This window comes from Macrosteles quadrilineatus, unplaced genomic scaffold (genome assembly GCF_028750875.1).
Source record: "Macrosteles quadrilineatus isolate MER2022 unplaced genomic scaffold, UCM_ALF_1.0 Scaffold_4__1_contigs__length_99947679, whole genome shotgun sequence".
NCBI lineage: Eukaryota > Metazoa > Arthropoda > Insecta > Hemiptera > Cicadellidae > Macrosteles > Macrosteles quadrilineatus.
This window is the reverse complement of record NW_026542597.1, coordinates 54,493,282-54,515,017: the sequence shown is the minus strand read 5'-3', so window position 1 is coordinate 54,515,017 and position 21,736 is coordinate 54,493,282.

Here is a 21,736-nt window from a genome sequence, read left to right as displayed (position 1 = left end):
AGTGTTTAGGATCTTCAACGCTCCTCTAATGGTCCCGGGTGGAGTTATTTATTTTATTGTGAATCACAGTTAAAGGACGCCCCTGCTTCGCAGCTATGTTTATCAACGAACCACTGCCGGTCGATTTCTTAAGATCTAGGATACGAGCTAGGATACGACAACCTCAGTAAGACTTCTTTGGTCGTCTAGTTTGCTGGCATTATAATCAGCAGACTGGCTGACCTGAGATGTTTTACCGTGAGTGAAGGCGTAGTCATGCCAGTTCAAACAAAGTCTGCAAATTTGTATATACAGGGAAGTTTTAATGTGTAATGAAGTTTTTTTTTTTATTGCCCATTCTCCGCTTCCTCAGAGCTGCAGTTTCAGTGTGATATGAATCACTAAAGCTGTGACACTGGGGGGATAGAGGTGGAGGCCATCTTCAAGTGACTCATTGGGCGATGAGAATAAGACTTATTACTAAATATAAATGGAATGGACTACTCAACACATCCAAGCTTTCTCTCAGAGGCCGTAACCAAGATTTGTTGTTAGTTTGTCCACATTTTTGTTATCGATGTTGTAATTTGCATCCCCTTTAACTACAAGTGGGATGAGTGAAGCACATTTTGTAGAACGGAGCATACGCCGTTGACCGTGTAGGAACTACTTGGGTGGCCATAGTATAATCTGGCCGTCTGGGTGGTTTCTTCGTGGTTACGGAAACAATCATCAGCTGATCAAATGTAACAAGAACGGATATTTTAAGGGGATCTGGATATTCAGTGGTTGTTTCATATTCAAATATGGTTTTAGTGGCCCAGGTGCTTTATACTTTTATTGTGTTTATGAGTCAATAAAGCTACAGGATCAGGGCCTCTTGATTATCAAACACGTCATTTGAAGATCGTGAGAGTATTATTACATCAATTATGATTAATTTTTTAGCATTTAGTAGCAGATTTTAGGTAGGTCTGCGGTGTTTCAAAGTATCAAAGGGCTTTGGTTAAAACTGGAAAGCTAATCCAGGAACTACATAATCTAAACCCTTATAGATACCTGACTCGGCGGCCTTGGTATTTAGGCCTTTATTGTGATTCTGGGTCAATAAAGCTTAGATATCGGGGCCACTTAGCTGGCTGACTGCTGACTGCTGAGTGTTTATCAACATGCAGATAGTGGGTCCCCTGCTTAGTACTGACCAAATTTAAGGATCGGATCAGTTTATTTTCCGAATTCAGAATTAATGTGGACCACCGGAAGAGATTTGGCTGCTACATGGAGGTGTCGAGCAGAGGCTACGCGCTTTCCAGCTAGGCTACGGTTATAAGGTACGCTGTCTGGATGGCCCTGGTATTCTAGCTTTCATTGTGCATATGAGTCAATAAAGCTTGGTTATCGGGGCCACTCAGTTAGCCATTTACGACATTTATACTCGGCGGATTGAGCAACATCAGTCCTATTTTGGACGTCTTTGGTTATCTAGTCACGGGTTGTTTGATTTAACGTGACTAGATAAGCACTGGCGGCCACAGTGGGTACGATTTAGCATTGGTGTTGCTTTTTTCTCTATCAGTGAGTGCTAAGGATTCATTACAGCAGAGTGTTTATTATAGTGCACATTCTCCGTTTCCTCAGAGCTGCAGTTTCAGTGTAAAATTAATCACTAAAGCTGTGACACTGGGGGGATGGAGGTAGGAGCCATCAGCGGGCAACGAGAAATCAAAATATCACAAATTGTAAATGGCAGTTGGGTAGTCAACACAGCCATGCTTACTCTACAAGGCTCTCATAACCCAGCTCTGTTGATAGTTTGTGTCAAATGTGTTTATTGATGTACTTTGCATCCCCTCCACCCAACTGGAGCACACGCCGTTGACCGTCTAGGTAGTTTCTGCAGAGTTAACAAAATCATCAGCTGTTCAGGGGCTTGAGAAGGTTATCTTAATATTAAGAATGTATTATTAAAGGAGGTCTGGATATGTTAATGGATGTTGTCCAAGTTATAATTGTAAAAATGTATAGTTCCAGGTACCTTAGAATTTATTGTGTTTTTTAATCAATAAAGCTACAGGATCAGGGCCTCTTGACTGGCAAACACGTCACCTTGTATATTGTGAGAATATCAATAATGTCACTTAATTAGTAATTTTTGAATATCAGTGTTTTTTTATGCTGCAGTTTTGCGATGCATTTATCCAGAGTTACGACATTGACTTTGGATACTAGTCAAAGGTTACGACAAAGGCTGAACTATGTAGGTGTAAATCAGTGATCTTTGGATAAAGCTAGACTTCTGGTATAGGAACTAAAAATTATATGCCCTTTACATATAGATGACTCAGTGGCCTTGGTATTTAAGCCTTTATTGTGATGTTGAGTAAATAAAGCTTAGGTATCGGGGCCACTTAGCTGGCTGGCCGCTGCATACGTCCTGTAAACATAAAAAATAAAATATTCAAGATGTATGTTTTTAGCATCTTTTCTACTAACTGGCTCTCAGGGCTGCAGTTTCAGTTAGTTATTACTACTACTACTGTACTATTACTTAATATACTAGAAGGGTGGCAAGGCGCAGCACGACAGTTAGTTGAAAGAGTCAAAGCAGTTTTCTCCCTGTTTACAATGCTGTCCTCCTTTTCTGAGATTCTTTGTGAATAATTAACGTGAAACCAGTGATTTGAACTCAGTGTGACAATTTTTTTTTATGTAAGTACAAAGTAAATGAAGTGTGATGATGCATATCAAATGTTCCTAGTTTAAAAATTAGTGTCCCAAAAAATTATTTTATGTTTTTAAAAAATAACCATTCTTTTAAACTTAATACAGCGATTTCTCAATTACCTGTATATGGATTTGAGTAGATAATGTCATTTTCGTGTTCTACATTAAATTTTGAACAAGAATAATGGAAAATGACGGGAGATCAGTTGTAAAAACTCCATTGTAAATAGATTCAAAAATAAAAATTAAGATATTTGATAAAAAATTTAAAAACAATGGTCTATTGCATTTTTCACACCCTGTATACGAGAAAGTGTCGGAATATGTTAAAAACTGCGCCATTTTATAAGCTTTCCAACCATATCATACACTATTGAGGTTGAGATATTTTTTTGTTTGTTTTAGTGGTTTGAACACCAGAAAACAGGGAACTTTTTACTGTTTTTACTGTTCAAGCTGAAACAAAAATACAACTTTTGCTTAATACATGCCGACTTTCTGTGTTTTAAATGTTAAAGACACCATGCTTTGTAGTCTTCAAACCATTAAAGCGTACATACACCGACATACAGCTCAATGGTGTAGCATATCGTTGGAAAGCTTATAAAATGGCGCAGTTTTTAACATATTCCGACGCTTTCTTGTATACAGGGTGTGAAAAATGCAATAGACCATTGTTTTTAAAAGTTTTATCAAACATCTTAATTTTTATCTTTGAATCTATTTACAATGGACTTTTCACAACTGATCATCTGTCATTTTCTATTATTCTTGTTCAAAATTTAATGTAGAACACGAAAATTACATTATCTACTCAAATCCATATACAGGTAATTGATAAATCGCTGTATTAAGTTTAAAACCATGGTAATTTTTTAAAAACATAAAATAATTTTTTTGGAAGCTAATTTTTAGACTTGGAACATTTGATATGCATCATCTCACTTCATTTACTTTGTACTTACACCCTGTATATATGAACTGTATTAGCTTACCATGCGTTGTTTGTATTTTCCATGTTAATTTTAATGTACACTCATTCAACGATCGTTCACTAGAAATACCTCTGGAGCATTTGTACATTTTCCGTTTCCTCAGTGGTGCAGTTTCAGTGTAAACTAAGCTACTAAAGCTGTGTCACTGGGGTGACGGGGTGTAAAATAAATCGTCAAAATGATCAACAAAATTTATAAATGCGTGACTTTTCAGTTCTTGGTAGAATTTTTTTAGAGTTATTTAATATATGCAAAGTTGATTACAATGATGATATTTATTTTGTTTATTACACATCCTGTTAAATCAACAACGGTGCAGTGAGTCTGAGCTCTCATTTCCGTTTTCTGAGTACGCCAAATTGCATGATCATGTAATTATTTAAGTATCTTGCATTGAATATGTTCTTAATAACACAGGGAATCAGTATGATCAATATATATCTAAAGGTTTTGTCACAGTGTATTACGCAATGTATTATCAATATACCCATGAAGACATGTGGTCAAATCAGTTTCTCCATGGATAAAAAATGCTACTAATGTGAACTACAAGAATGATTATAGTCGCCCTACAAGATAAGCTGTCTGGATGGCCTGGGTATTAAAGCTTTCATTGTGCATATGGGTCAATAAAGCTTAGATATCGGGGCCCTTCAGTTAGCCTATACTACAATTATACTGGACGTATTCAGCAACATCAGTCCTATTGTGGTCGTCTTTGTTTGTCTAGTCACTGTGTGTCACGTGACTAGATGAGCATTGGCGGTCACAGAGGGTGTAATTCGACATCACAGGGTTTTTAGAGGATGGAAATGGTTTCATATTCACCAGAACTGTCAACCGTCTTACACGGTTTTCATTTGAGGTCTATAGGAAATTTGTTTCACATTTGGAGGTGCAATGAACTTCTTGGATCTGGATTCTTGGTCATTACTTCGTGGTAACTAGAAAGATGACGCAGTTCACCAACGTCGCCTTCCTAGTTTCTACTTAGTATTGACTGCATTCTACACGGAAAGGAATAGGATAAGGTGTTTGTTTGATCTAAATCAATGTGTTTCCCATGTCAGTTTCCTTCTTGTTGGGATGTTTTTGTGAGTCCATGATTCAATGTGAATCACAAAAATATCCTGTCGAGGATGTTGCTTTCTTCACGATCAGTGAGTGCTTATGATCTTCAACAGCTCCTAGCTGTCCTAGGTGAGGTTTAATTTATTGTGGATAATGATATAGGATGCCAACTACTTCGCAGCTGTTTTCATCTGTTTTATCTACAAACTGGACATGGGTCAATATTTTCCGATCAAGCTAAGATACGACAGACTCAGTAAGACTTCTTTGGTCGTCTAGTTTGCTGGCACGATAATCAGCAGACTGGCTGACCTAAGATGTTTTACCGAGGGTGAAGGAGTAGTCTTGCCAACTCAAACTAAGTCAGCAAATTTGTTGAGGATTGTTAATACTACAGCGTGTTTGGTTTTACTGTCCATTCTCCGTTTCCTCAGAGCTGCAGTTTCAGTGTAATATGAATCACTAAAGCTGTGACACTGGGGGGATAGAGGTGGAAGCCATCTTGAAGTGACTCATTGGGCGATGAGAATTCGACTTATTACTAAATATAAATGGCAATGGACTGCTCAACACAGTCAAGCTTTCTTTCAGAGGCCGTAACTAAGCTTTGATGTTTGTAAATAAAATTTAAAATTTGTTATTGATGTCGTAATAAGCGTTCCCTTTAACTCCAAGAAGAATAAGTACATTTTGTAGAGTGGACCATACGTCGTTGACCGTGTAGGAACTACTTAGCTGGCCATAGTATAATCTGGCCGTCTGGGTAGTTTCTTCGTGGTTGCGGACACAATGACTAGTTACAGGATCAGGGCCTCTTGATTAACAAACACTTTACGTTGAATATTGTGAGAGTATTATTACATCCATTATGCTCAATTTGTAGCATTTAGTAGCAGCTTTTAGGTAGGCCTCCGGGGTTTCAAAGTATCAGAGGGCTTTGGATAAAACTGGATTTCTATTACAGGAACAACAGCATTATTTAGACCCTTATAGATACCTGACTCGGCGGCCTTGGTATTTAAGCCTTTATTGTGATTCTGGGTCAATAAAGCTTAGATATCGGGGCCACTTAGCTGGCTGACTGCTGACATCAACGTGCAGATAGTGGGTCCCCTGCTTAGTACTGACCAAATGATTAATAGTAAAAAAACACAAACAGACTAATTTAATAATTCACGAACAATGTTGTATTAAAAACCATCAAACCACAGAAATAATAACAAATCTTTAAATATGTAATAAACCGGCTGCTCCGGTAGCATTTTTCTCCTTTTAGTCACGGACCCCGATAGTTTATTTTAACAATTTTCCACGGTCACCGACGACGACGGAACCCTCGCTATAATCTGCTACATCTTGCTATAATTCGTCTGCAATAAGACTGCACAAGTCCAGAGCTGAAACTAGAGTAAAAAATGTGTTTCTTCATCAACATTTAAGTTCCCTGCAAAACTAAATACACCAATAATTAAGGTCTAGACTTACAACCTAAACTCGCGGCCGTGCCGAGAGTTGTATGGTCATACAATGTTATTCGTACGGAAAAATGTTGACGGTCGTTTTTGTTATTTTTCGTCCCGATTACGTGTTTTGAAGACCTCCTAGGAGCGACAACCAAGTCTAGACAACACATGTCTGGAAACCGGTGGCCATTAAGACTACCAAGGATTACGTTGGCATCAAGGTATAACCTCTAGATTAGTATTTTATGTAACGTTTTTACCGGCAACGTTTTTTACAGTGTAATTACACAATGTATTGTGAAAGTGTTCTCAAATCAGGATATCAGATATATTTTATAAACCTGATCATCAAGCAGGATTTGGCTGCTGCATGGAGGTGTAGAGGCTACGCGCCTTCCAGATAAATACATACACCTAGGTTTTAGCGAGTGATTCGAATGTGCTATTGGATCATCAAGACTGCGGTGGCAGAAATAAGAGGGATTGCAAGGTTACGGTTATGACTATAGTTATGTCAAGAAGTTATGACTATAGTTGTCCTACAAGATAAGCTGTGATAAGCTGGATGGCCCTGGTATTCTTGCTTTCATTGTGTATATGGGTCAGTAAAGCTTGGTTATCGGGGCCACTCAGTTAGCCATTAACTACATTTATACTGGGCGTATTCAGCAACATCAGTCCTATTTTGGACGTCTTTGATTGTCTAGTCATGGATTGTTTTATTCGCGTGACTAGATAAGCACTGGCGGCCTCAGTGGGTACGATTCGACATTTTAAAATTAAAGAGCTTTTTATATCCACTAAAACAGTCAACCATATTAAGTTCGCTTATTTAACAACATTAAACTGGAGACAAAGATTTTTTTCATTTTTTAACCAAGGGGAAATTTCCAGATGCCAGGACGTGCTTACATACTATACAAATGAAATAGATACTATATTGTTGCATTGTGATATATTGTGTATTGAAGTGTGATCTGTAAATAGGAAATTCTTGGTCATTACTTCATGGAAAAATGACGCAGTTACACCATCGTCGTGTTACTAGTGTCTACTTGGTATTGACTGCATGATTCAAAGAGGTGGGATTAAGGTGTTTGTGTGAGCTGATCAATCTGATCCCGAGTTGGTTTCCTTCTTGCTGGGATGTTTTTTGTGAATTCATATGCAACGTGAATCACAGAAAGATCCTGTCGAGAATGTAGCTTTCTTTACAATCAGTAAGTGTTCAGGATCTTCAAGGCTCCTCTAGTGGTCCCAGGTGAAGTTATTTTGGTGAAGTAATTTATTTTGAGTCACAGATGTAGTGACTGCTTCATAGCTTTGTTTATCAACGAATTCGGCGTGGATCGATTTATTCCGATCAAACTAGGATACGACAATCACAGTTGGGCTTCTTTGGTGGTCTAGTTTGCTAGCGTAGTAATCAGCAGACTGGCTGACCTAAGATGTTTTACCATGGCTGAGGAGTAGTCATGCCAACTCAAACAAAGTCTGCAAAATTGTTATACAGGAAGGTGTTAATACTACAGCATGTTTTGTTTTACTGTCCATTCTCCGTTTCCCCAGAGCTGCAGTTTCAGTGTAATATGAATCACTAAAGCTGTGACACTGGGGGGATTGAGGTGGAAGCCATCTTCAAGTGACTCAGCGGGCGGTGAGATTTCGACTTATTACTAAATGTTAATGGAATGGACTACTCAGCACATTCAAGCTTTCTCTTAGAGGCCGTAACCAAGTTATGCCGTTGACCGTGTAGGAACTACTTAGGTGGCCATAGTATAATCTGGCCGTCTGGGTAGTTTCTTCCTGGTTACGGACACAATCATCAGCTGATCAAATGTAACAAGAACGGATGTTTTAAGGGAATCTGGATATTTCAATGGTTGTTTCATATTCAAATATGGTATCAGTGGCCCAGGTGCTTTAGACTTTTATTGTGTTTGTGAGTCAATAAAGCTACAGGATCAGGGCCTCTTGATTAACAAACACGTCACGTTAAAGATGGTGAGAGTATTATTACATGAATAATGCTTAATTTGTAGCATTTAGTAGCAGCTTTTAGGTAGGTCTCCGGGGTTTCAAAGTATCAAAGGGCTTTGGTTAAAACTGGAAAGCTAATCAAGGAACTACAGCATTTAAACCCATATGCCTGACTCGGTGGCCTTGGTATTTAAGCCTTTATTGTGATTCTGGGTCAATAAAGCTTAGATATCGGGGCCACTTAGCTGACTGACTGCTGATGGAGAGTGTTTGTCAACATGCAGATAGTGGGTCCCCTGCTTATTACCGACCAAAGTTAAGAATCGAGTCAGCTTCCTTGCTGCAATTTATTCCTCCTTCGGTGGGATTTTTCTGAATTCAAAATCGATGTGGGACCACCGGAAGAGATTTGGCTGCTACATGGAGGTGTAGAGCGGAGGCTACGGGCTTTCCAGCTAGGCTACGGTTATGACTATAGTCCTACAAGGTACGCTGTCTGGATGGCCCTGGTATTCTAGCTTTCATTGTGCATATGAGTGCATAAGCTTGGTTATCGGGGCCACTCAGTTAGCCATTTACTATACTGGGATTATTGAGCAACACCAGTCCTATTTTGGACGTCTTTGGTTGTCTAGTCACGGGTTGTTTTATTGACGTGACTAGATAAAGTACTGGCGGCCACAGTGGGTACGATTCAGCATTTGAAAGTTTAAGAGCTTTCATATCCACCAGAACAGTCAACCGTATTAAGTTCGCTTATTAACGACATTAAACTGGAGACACAGATTATTTTTTTTTTAAAGAGAAATTTTGCAGATGCTAGGAGGTGCTTACATACTTACATAAATATGAATAATATTATTTTATATTACGATGCTAAGGGTTGGCTATACAAATGAAATAGATACTATATTGTTGCATTGTGATATATTGTGTATTGAAGTGTGATCTGTAAAAGTGAAATTCTTGGTCATTACTTCGTGGTAACTAGAAAGATGACGCAGTTACACCACCGTCGTTTTACTAGTTTCTACTTGGTATTGACTGCATTTCATACTTAGACAGGAGATCAAGGTGTTTGTGTGAGCTGATCAACGAGTCCCCTTCTTGATGGGATGTTTTTTGCGAGTTCATATGCAACGTGGATCACAGAAAGATCCTGTCGAGAATGTTGCTTTCTTCACGATCACTGAGTGCTTAGGATCTTCAACGGTCCTCTAGTTGTCCTAGATAAAGTTTTATTTGTGAATTGTGAAGATTTTATCAAAATAGGGTAAGACCATCTCAGCAAGGCTCCTTTGGTTGGCTAGTTTACTGGCGTACTAAATCAGCAGACTGGCTGAAAGATGTTTAACCGTGGCTGATGGCGTAGTCATAGCACCCAAAGCTACGGTTATGACTATATTTGTCCTACAAGATAAGCTGTCTGGATAGCTTTGGTATTCAAGCTTTCATTGTGTATATGGTGTATATAGATGCGATGAACTTGAGAGATTCTTGGTCATTACTTCGTGGTAACTAGAAAGATGACGCACTTACATTACCGTCGTCTTCCTAGTTTCTACTTGGTATTGATTGCATTCCACACTTCTAGAACTTACAGAAAGTTCCTGTCGTAGATGGTGTTTTTTTCACTATCAGTGAGTGCTTAGGATTCATTGTCATACAGCAAAGTGTTGATACTACAGCGTGTTTATTATAGTGTCCATTCTCCATTTCCTCAGAGCTGCAGTTTCAGTGTAAAATTAATCACTAAAGCTGTGACACTGGGGGTATGGAGGTGGGAGCCATCAATGGGCAAAGAGAATTCAAAATATCGCCAAATTTAAATGGTAGTTTAGTAGTCAACACAGTCATGCTCACTCTACAAGGCCTTCTCAACCATGCTCTTTTGTTAGTTTGTGTTACTAAAATGTTGTTATTGTTGTTGTTACTTTGCATCCCCTTTAACCAACTGGAGCACACGCTGTTGACCGTGTAGGAACTACTTAGGTGGCCATAGTATAATCTGGCCGTATAGGTAGTTTCTGCATGGTTAACAATATCATCAGCTGTTCAAGAAGTTTAGCTCAGCTACTTTAGCTCAAGAATTTATTTTTAAAGGGGGTCTAAAATGACAATGGTCATGTTCAAATAATAATTGTAAAAATGTATAGTTCCAGGTACCTTAGACTTTATTGTGTTTTCTAGTCAATAAAGCTACACGACAGGGCCTCTTGACTGGCAAACACGTCGCCTTTTATGTTCTGAGAGTATCAATAATGAATATCAGCGTTAGAGTTACGACAAAGGCTGAACTAGGTGGGTGTAAATCAGTGATCTTTGGATGAAGGAACTTCTTGTATAGGAACTAGAAAATATATGCCCTTTACATATGACCCCTTTAGACTCGGTGGCCTTGGTATTTAAGCCTTTATTGTGATGTTGAGTCAATAAAGCTTAAGTATTGGGGCCACTTAGCTGGCTGGTCGTTACATTATATGTCCTGTAAACATAAAAATAAAATATTCAAGTTGTATAGTTTTTAACGTGTTAGCATCTTTTCTACTTACTGGCTCTCAGGGCTGCAGTTTCAGTATGATGTCCTGAAGATATGCCATAACTAATACTGTACTACCACTTGTAGGATCTCGTCGATGGAGTTAAGGTGAAGTTACGAAGGTACAAAATGTTAACAACAACAGGAACCATGCTACTTTTGTCCCTGAATATGTGATATATATAACCTGTCATGAACTGTATTAGTTAACCAAGCCTTGTATGTATTTTCCATGTTAATTTTTATGTACACTCATTCAGCGTTCGTTTACTAAAAATACCTCTGGAGCATTTGTGCATTTCCGTTTCCTCAGTGGTGCAGTTTCAGTGTAAACTAAGCTGTGTCACTGGGGTGACGGGATGTGAAATAAATCGTCAGAATGATCTACGAAATTTATATATATGAGACTTCTCAGTTCTTGGTAGATTTTTTTAAAGTTATTTAATATATGCAAAGTTGATTACAATGATGATATTTATATTGTCTATTACGCATTAAATCAACAACGGTCCAGTGCTGATTCTGAGCTCTCTTTCCCGTTTTCTGGGTACGCTAAATTGCATGATCATGTAATTATGTAAGTATCTTGCATTTAATATATTCCTAATAACACAGGGAATCAGTAGTAGCAATATATATCCAAAGGTTTTGTTATAGTGTATTACGCAATTTATTGTCAGTATATGAATACCTATGACCAAATCAGGGTCTCCATAGAAGAAATGAACGTGAACTACAAGAATGATTATAGTCGTCCTACAAGATAAGCTGGATGGATGGCCCTGGTATTGAAGCTTTCATTGTGCATATGGGTCAATAAAGCTTAGTTATCGGGGCCACTCAGTTAGCCATTTACTACATTTATACTGGGCGTATTCAGCAACATCAGTCCTATTGGGGTCGTCTGTATGTTTGTCCAGTCACTGTGTGTCACGTGACTACATGAGCATTGGCGGTCACAAAGGACTATAGAACATTTTTCACATTTGGAGGTGTAATCAACTTCTTGGATCTTGGAAACTTCTGGAACCTTGGTCATTACTTCGTGGTAACTAGAAAGATGACGCAGTTAACCAACGTCGTCTTCCTAGTTTCTACTTAGTATTGCCTGCATTCTACACGGAATGGAAGAGGATAAGGTGTTTGTTCAATCTAAATCAATGTGTTTCCCGAGTCCTGTTTCCTTCTTGCTGGGATGTTTTTGTGAGCTCATAATTCAATGTGAATCACAGAAAGATCCTGTCGAGAATGTTGCTTTCTTCACGATCAGTGAGTGCTTACGATCTTCAACAGCTACTAGCTGTCCTGGGCCTTGGTTCAAATTATTGTGAATCACGATATCATGATATAAGACGTCATCTACTTCACAACTGTGTTTATCTACGAGCTGGACATGGGTAAATATTTTCCGATCAAGCTAGGATACTACAAACTCAGTAAGGCTTCTTTGGTCGTCTAGTTCGCTGGCATGATAATCAGCAGACTGGCTGACCTAAGATGTTTTACCGTGGCTGAAGGCTTATTCTTACCAACAAAGACAAGTGACCTAAAGTCTTGGATCAGACCTATATCAGATTTAATACTACAGTGTGTTTAATTTTACTTTCCATTCTCCATTTCCTCAGAGCTGCAGTTTCAGTGTAATATGAATCACTAAAGCTGTGACACTGGGGGGATAGAGGTGGAAGCCATCTTCAAGTGACTCAGAGGGCGACGAAGATTTGAAATATTACTAACAATAAATGGTAATTGACTACTCAACAATGACTACTTAACATGGTATACTGTTAAAATACCATATTGTATTTTAACAGTAGATTAATTAAACAGGCATTCCAACAACAAAACACAGAATCTGTTTCATATTACTACTTGTTGTTAATTTATGGACTGCAATTATCGAACATGCAGTTAATTCACACCAAAGTTTAACCCGGCTTTATGATGTGTTGGATACAATAATCGGAAATGGTCTACGGATGCCTCTTCATACATTTTCCGTTTCCTTGGAGTCACAGTTTCAGTGTAAAATTAACCACTAAAGCTGTGCCACTGGGGTGCTGGTAAATGTATATCAACATTGGAACATAAGGTGCATCAACAATGGAACATGAGGTGCATCAACAATAACTACAATAAGGATCACAAATAAATGTTGTTTCTAATTTCCTTCCATACCCAGTTCTCTTTTAGATTTCTAGGCAATAAGAGTTTTGTCAAGGATAAACATAAAATTTCAGGGCTAGTTAGAACCAAACGATATAAGTAGTTGTTATACAAACAAGTACTGCTAATATAAACTTGGCATGCTAGCTGAACCTGTGTTAGTATATTATAGTGGTTACTATAATCCTTAGGGCTTCAACCTACATTTGCCGTTTCATCAGGCACTGCTCAATTGGCTCCAGGCCCGTCCAGCCCACTACACCTTGCCAAGGACAATAAGTGTTTATTGTGTTACATATCTTTGATACCTTAGTTTTGACTGGTGGCTTTTATCAGCATTAATAGCACAATGCTTTTGGAGAACACCAAGAACTGTATGAGGGAAAGCTGTTTTGCTGACTCTGGTATCCAAGCCTTTATTGTGAGTATGTATCAATAAAGCTTGAGTATTGGGGCCTCCTAAACGGTGAATCATCCCACAATGCGTCATTCAACTCAGTTTGCAGACATGCTGTCGTGTGTCCGTCTGTCTTACAGGGACTCTTACAGAGTCCTCGTTTTTATCTCGTGGTAACTAGTAATGAAGTTAGAACATCATTTTCCTAGATCCCATGTAGTATTGACTACTATCAGTACATCTCACGACTTGGATAAGGATCAATGCAGCTTCTGCAGTGTTACGAAGAATGTTATCGTCCTTGGTGGGGTGTTTTTGTAAGTTCTTATTGAACCGCTAAAGGATCCTGTTCGATCTGATCTGATCGAGGGCTTTGCTTTTATTTACAATCCATGTGACAAGAGGTAGTGTGCTATATAAGTATGTGATGTATACCTATAGCTATTTTATTGCAATTATTTAAATGTGGTAAAATGCAACGTGGCTTGTAGTGTTTTCAATTATATTAAAAATAATAGTGGCATTGTTCTATGCTTTATTGTGGTTACAAGTCAATAAGGCTAGAGTGTCTAGTCACGCTGACTCAAACCCGGATCTACGAGTATACAATATATAAATAAACAATAAGGAACGTATCTTGTATAACATTGTGCAATTGGTCGTCTACCTTGCAACTCAGCAGACTGTTCTCAGCAGGAAAAAGTTCTAGGGCTGGAGACTGTAACCAAGGGCATATATTTTACCTTGTTGCAGAGGCTTTAGTCTGTCGTATAATAGTAGGCAACTTACAACTATGCCACTAAAACTATACCTTGATATATGTAAACTGTAATTCAGGAACGATCATAGATTTCTTCACTATAAGGCATTTGATCTCGTTGCTCCCATGCCGTTTCATCAGGGCTGCAGTTCGGTGTAACATATTAATCAGCTAAAGCTGTGGCAATGGGGAAACGGGAATGTAAGCTACCTTCAGTCTCCATAGGAATAATACTCTTATCAGACAAGGCCTTAGTTATTCATTTCGGCTATATATCAGGACCTCTTGTTTAGCTTTTTTGTCTTTAATATTTGTTTGTTTGACACCGTATTTGTTCACGCACCATAACATCGAGACTGTATAAACAAGGAATAAATTAACCTTGAAATTAACGTTTTTTTTTTTAATTCACTCAGAACTAGTGTGTAGACGATAGAGAAACATTTATAACGTATGGTATTCCAGTATTATGGAATGTTTACTGTATGGGTACATTATTATATAATGTATACCACGTTATGAAATACAAGTAAAACAGAATAAACACAGGGCAGATTTATAGTTAAGTCTGTGGACTATCTTCACTCCAAGTTGACAATGAAAGTTACGGATTAAACGTGACCCCCGCGAAACGCGACTTCTGTGTGACGTTACCTACTAACTTGTAACATTTAAGATTCAACTTCGTTTCGAGGGATATAATAAATAAAACTTACACTAAAGGTTTAACATAATGCTAATGAGCCATTAACGATTTATTATGGCATTTTCATTTTATTGTTGCCTATAAATCCTATTTCTAATTTTTTTACTTACAGGACACTGTATACAACCCAAACGTCGTTCATGAAACATGGTTTCTGCCACTCATGAAGAGTTATTTAAAGGACGTGTACCTGTGATTTTACAAAATATCAGTTGTAAATTAGTTATCTCACTGTTGACCAAATTCAAAATACAGCCTATGAAAATCTATGACATTATGCGCCTTCCTCTAGACACGCACTAAACGACGTGTAATTGTTCATAAGGTATGTAACGGTTCGTTTAGGCAGTGTAAACGTAAATACTTGTTTAATGTTTGTTGCACGATACAAAGCGAATGGATTTGTTTGTAGTGTTTGGTTGTAGAAATTGTTCATGTATTTATTTTTATTTTCAGATAAGTTAACCAAATGATGCTTACTTTACTTTTCACTTACGTTTTAAAAAATAAAATCTGCTCTCATCTTCTTTAGGCCTACATACAAGTTCTATTAAAATGAGTAGCATCGTGTCGCTGTTCTATAATATGATGGTATAATTATTTATATAATCATAAATAACAGTGTTCAAATAAAAAATAAACCCATTCCTAACAGCGCCAGAGCAGATTCCCTTATATACTCGTTGACCCGCCCCCTGGCTGCATTTGGCAAAGTATTTCTAACAAAATGGGCTTCGTTCCAATTCACAGATCAATAGCAATCCTCGCAATCGTCCCGTTGCTTGTTTTTTGCTTAATAAACATGAAATTCTTGGTTTATTCAATGGAAAATGTTAATCTAACAGTTACAAGTTAGTTTATGCGGGTTATTGTGGCTGTAAAATTTTTATTTGGCATTCGAATTTTTGTATTTTCCGTTTTTGTTTTATCATTTGAAATGTGCATTTAGGTGTTAAATATTACAAGCTAAAATAATCATTTTAATGTTTAAGCCTGCTAGTATTTGAAATGATTATGTAAGGTTTCATAAATAGATTATACGGTCTTTAAAAAAAAAATGTAAGTGAAAAGACACAGAGTTCAAGACTTAAGCAGTTTCCTCGATTCAGTCAACAACACTAAGAGATTTACAGTAATGTCCGGGGATTTCAACTGGACCTTGCTGTCCTACCTTCACCAAGGTGATCTTCAAAGTAAGGATAAATATCAAATTAAGTAAGGATACATTTTAAATTAAGTAAGAACAAATATCAAAGTAAGGATAATGGTTTGGATATTAAAAATTAAATCGCTTAGGACCAAAAGAATACCCAAATTTAAACTAACCCTTTTTTCTTATTAATGTCTTGTGGGTAAAGAAAATAGACAAGTTGGTAACAAGCATCTATTTTTTAATAGCTAAGGACCAATTCTGATTGGACATTTTTTGAGTCAGCCTAGTTAACTCCAAATTTACTCCATCAAGAAATATATCATTCAAATTGAACCTTTATTCTAAATTTAATCCTCGAATCTTATTTTACCGCACTTCAAGGAAAACCTTTAGCATCTTTCTTTAGACACTGCCAGAATTACATCATAATAGTCTATTTCAGAGCAACAATAAAATAAGTTAAATTAACTTCCCCCTTAAGTTAAAGCCTAATATATCAACCGAAACGGCACGATTACCCCTTCCTGAGAATAAAAGAACTCTAATTATATTTATAAACAGACTAATTACATACTGTATAAAGAACCAACCCATATTACTTAGACCTAGAATCTACTCATGCACTTTTTGTTTTTTTACTCATGCCCCGCCATGTTGTATAATTTTTAGTCCCAAAATCTATCAATTATATTCGTAATTCGTTCAATAAATGTAATACTGTAACTAATCAAACTAATTCATTTCTAAAGTAATGTTACTAAATTGAAGATTTAACTAAAACTTACCTCATAAGATGAAGAAATAAAAGAGGTACAATAATCAAGATTCAGAAACAGAATTTAATGTGGACTAATCTAATAGCCAGGGTAATTTTGTAAATCTCGTAAAGATCATAATAGCTAGGCATTGAAAGTAATTAGGCAAATAATAAGTCGGCGTGTGTAGCAGTCAATACACCTATACCAATAACTATTTGCTATAATTATCACTTAAACGCTTTAACAAAATATGTCAGATGAAACTTTAATTTCAACTTGTAAACACTATATACTTTATAAAACATACTCTACAAGAATACATACCTAAGAGCGTCCGCTTCGTAAGATAATAAGTTATCTTTTATTTTGGTGTCAAACTTATCGTGTTGTCATTTAAAAGTCTATTTCTAGATTTTACTTTGTTGTGATTCGAATTAAAAATAAATTTAGTTTCGTATAGTGGTGCATAGTAAAAAAAAACAATACTTAAGTAAGCACAATCAATTTATTCCTGGAAACTAACTTGATGAGAAGCAATTCCACCAATGTCACTGGTATACCCTAGACAGCAAGTTACTAGAGTCCGACACTGATATACAACCTCTCTCTAACACAAATAGAAACCATTTGCACATTTGTAGTTTGAAACACAAATTATATTATTTTAGACACCAATTTTTTAATAAAATAATAAACCAGCCATGATCAACACAATACTAAGTGAATAGTCGCATCTTATCTTTTCAAACACACAATAAGCAAAATAAAAATTTTAATGTAAACAAATATACTAATACAAATATCTATGTATTTCAGCTTCGACATGATAATTCAAACAATATTGTTAAATTTTACAATAATTTACAATACAGCTTACAATTATTTACTGTCTATTAAACTAAAGTATATTTTACTAAGAAGAAAAACATACAGAAATATGTTCTTGATGTTACTAAGTTTTATAATTTAAAGGCCACTCAAAATAGGGTGTGCATCTGCTGTCAGTATTTTTGGAGTCTTAACATTTGCTAATGCTCCCAGGAATGTACTAGAATTTTGTTTTGCTCTAATCTGCATTCTAATGCATTCTGCAATACTAGGAACAATTCCAGGTGGTAGCAAACAAGAAAATATTTTTGGACGCCAAATAACTGCAAGAGCATTGGCTCTGTTCCTCTTGTGACTAATCCTGTATCCCTAAACAATTTAAGTTTGGATTAAGATATTAGATGTTAAGATAATTTCACACTGGCTTGACTGTATTTAAATATTACAAGATCTATATAATAAACAACTACACTCCATAAAAGTTAAACCATAATCGATGACCCTGTTCAGTTTATGTTAAAAGGATTATGGAAGATAGTTCTTTTGCTGATCGCTGATTAAATAGCCCCACGATTAATAATAATGCATTTAATACGTGTTGCCAAATTTGTTTACACGAATATTAAGAAGTATTTGATGTACGCTATTGCATGAGTTATTTGTAAATTGTGGAGCGACATTGGAATCGTTTAGGTTATTTAGGTAATTTATTTTTAGTCTAGCTTTTTCATTACTAAAAATACTTTATGTAGAAAAAAAATAAATATATTTTATGTGCTCCCAAAAATATGCGATCAAATCAACCATTCGTGTACGCTAACAATAATTGACAACCAATCAATTTTTTATAAATTTACTATCCTATATAATAAACCAGGCGTTAAAATTTTTAATGATAACCACACTACGTAAACAAATAATTGATAGTTTCATTGTTATATTATTGTTAAAGACTCTAAAATCACCAAAGAGATAATTTGTTTTAGTCATTTTCAGCAAGATGCTCATTTCCTGGAGTACAAACGTGCATTGCTGCAACACCGTTGATGTGTACCTGTATACATACATTCATGCTTGGCTTAAAATAACTACTTTTTATGTTCGCCATTTCAATGAAAAGTATTAAAAATAAGTAATATAACACTGAAATGTAATTACAACAAATGTAATTACAACAAATGTAATAACAACTGAAATGTACTGCTGGTATTCGTAGTAAAGACTTGTTGATTATCTGTACCAAGGACGTACCAAAACATTAAAGGTCCATTTGATCTTAAATATAATAATGATTTTGATAAGACAAATGTTAGATTAAATTGAACTTGTTCGCAAACAGTTTATACTTGGGCCACATATTCAAGTATCAAATATGTCAATTCATTTTAAGTAATACTCATAAAAAAGGCCTTACCTATTTCTCTTTGCCAAGTTGGAGCTAATATGAGTAGGCTATATTGAAACATAAAACACGATTACTATGTCTTACTGTAAAGTAAGACAGTAGTGTTTTTAGAATTATAAATACAATAGATATTGTGTATTTTCCTGGTAGTTACTGGTAAATATATCAAATTTACTATATTTATTAATTTACTGTATTTTTTTTTGAGTAAACATAATGCGTAACGCCCGTATTCCAATATTCGTGTGTAGTTAAAAATGAATATTAAGAAGTTAATCCATTTTGAAGAATAAACTTTCCAGCCCAATCTTACGGAGTGAAAGTCTAACATATATAACGCCAGATGTATATCATGGCAAGTTGCAAGATTAATGTTTATATACAATGATGCTCTGGTTATACTGTGTGACAGTAACTTCATGCTACATAATATCAACAATGGCATTCATTCCCCAGAGTCTGGAGATTTACTGCACACTTATATCTCGGATAGTGTCAGAATTCTAATTTTAATCTAAAATACATTGGTGACTAAAATAAAATATAATTTAACTCTTAGCTCATTCAGTTTAATTTACATTTGGAGCTGCAAATTTGTTTGGATTCTGCTAGAAAAACATTTATGTCAAAAACAAAAATAAAACAAACTATAAAGTGCGTCTAATATAAGTAGTTCTAGAACTTTATTTTATTTTATAAGAATTTATAATATAATAAAATAATTTATAATAAAAGGGTTTGTTCTCATTAAAAAGCAAGAAACTATTGAGTCTGGCTCTGAAGTATTGCAGCTGTGTCTAGGGATTCGTCGACCTTGTCTTCAAACATTGACATTAGACTTAAATGTCTGGAAATGCTTTTCACGTAATTTAACCATCACTATACCATTGGTCAGGACACTTTGCCTTGTACCAAAGACTAAAAGAGTATATTTTATCTATGCTTGTACTGTCGGTTTATGACAAGGAAACAAGTCTGGACTCAAATTCGAACAGGTTTGAGTCGTCTTTTTATTTATTACCTGACTCACTTATCTAACTGTATCATGCCATTTATCGATCCTTTAAAGCTAGTATACAAAACTTCATTTAAATCTGTTCGTTAATAAAACTGGGAAATAAGGATTCTTATTATTAGTATTAAATACGTCGAACAATCAACCTCTTTGTAAAGCGGTTTGTAAGATGATCAATAGAGCTGATTGTCAAAAATTTAATTTATTTTAAGTTCGTCATAACATAATATAAAATTACTCCAGCTTTTTACATAATATGCTAGATATGGTCCATTGTGTACATGGATTATAATAACATATATACTTTGTAGTTTTTAAATTATAAAGTAAAGGTGTATCAGTCAGGTCAAGTTCACTGCCTCAAGTGCGTAAGAGTCCTGGACAAGGTGAAAGTGAACATTGTCTTCTTTTTTTCAGGGAGAATAACTTTGGGACTAAGTAGTAATTTTTTAAGAGGATAGTTGATTAACATTTGTACATCAGAACTACAAAGTTCAAGTTTAGTCAAATCAAATTTCTACTTGCAGGAGTTTTTAGGCTAAGCTAAAAGCTAATGAAATAATTAACAACTAATTGTAAAATAATTTTAACAAAAAACTAAAAGGACCAACAAGGCCTCCAATCTTAATGGAATAAAGTGACTAAAGGTGGTGAATTGTTAATTAAGCGTTGTAGAAATAAAACTAATACAGTGTTGACGTTTTTTCGTGTGAGGAGTTTACAAAGTAATGTTTAATTTTTTTCCAAGATCTTTACACAGGCTTCTATTTTGAACTGTGTTATACTTGACACTTACTTATTATTAAAAAGTGACTAAACAAGTAAATACATTTCCGCCTTCATATCTCCTTAAAACATTTACAATCTTAATTGAGTGTCAAATAAACATCAAAGCTCTCAATCTCTCTGGTTTTCAGTTTTTATGACAGCTCAATGAACGCTGGGGTAACATTCTTAAAACATTTGTGGCTTATTGTAGTAGATATATAATTAATTATTAAATGTTTGTCCTCAACCCATATTGTTACATCTGTTTTCATTTTGTTCTACACTAGAAAGTAACACTAGCGACAATGTAAAAACAATCTTTAAAAAAATCTGAGATTTATTATGTAGTAATATAAATACTGGAGATACAGCAGTGATACGACGCTGAGTTGAGGATAGCGTGCAGCGCAATAGTCACGAATATTAAACTGAATGTTACTAAGTTGAAATGCATTAAAAGTTAAACTGTTTGTAATCTGCACGTTGTAAGTCTAAATTGATCCTCCCTTTCTATTAGAATTAAAATTTGTAATGACTGAAATGGCTTTTACTGGGTGTTTTACCTAGCTTAAACATTTTTTTCGTTCTTAAACATTTTGGTGTCATTATTTTGCATTGTAAAAAATAAACATTATATACAAATTTTGTAGTTGTAAGCTTATTTTATTTTAAGCTAGATGTTATGGCTGGGCAAGTGAATAAAACTAAAATATCAAGCTTTTTCCAACAAATACATTAATCTTTCTTTCTTACAAATAAAAACTACGACACAATTTTTGTAGCATTTGTAAAAAAAAACTTTATTAACTTATTTTTCAACTGAATACTTCCAGAATAATACAATTATGTCTTGAGATAACTATTATGTTTTGAGATAACATTAGTTTAACATATACGTAGGGTCCCGCGAACAAGGAGGTACACAATATATCTTCATGACAAACAGTGCAATAACCCAACTCCAATATTAGGACCTTCTACCTTTACATTGTCTTAGTGATTCATATAACTGTAGGTGAACACACT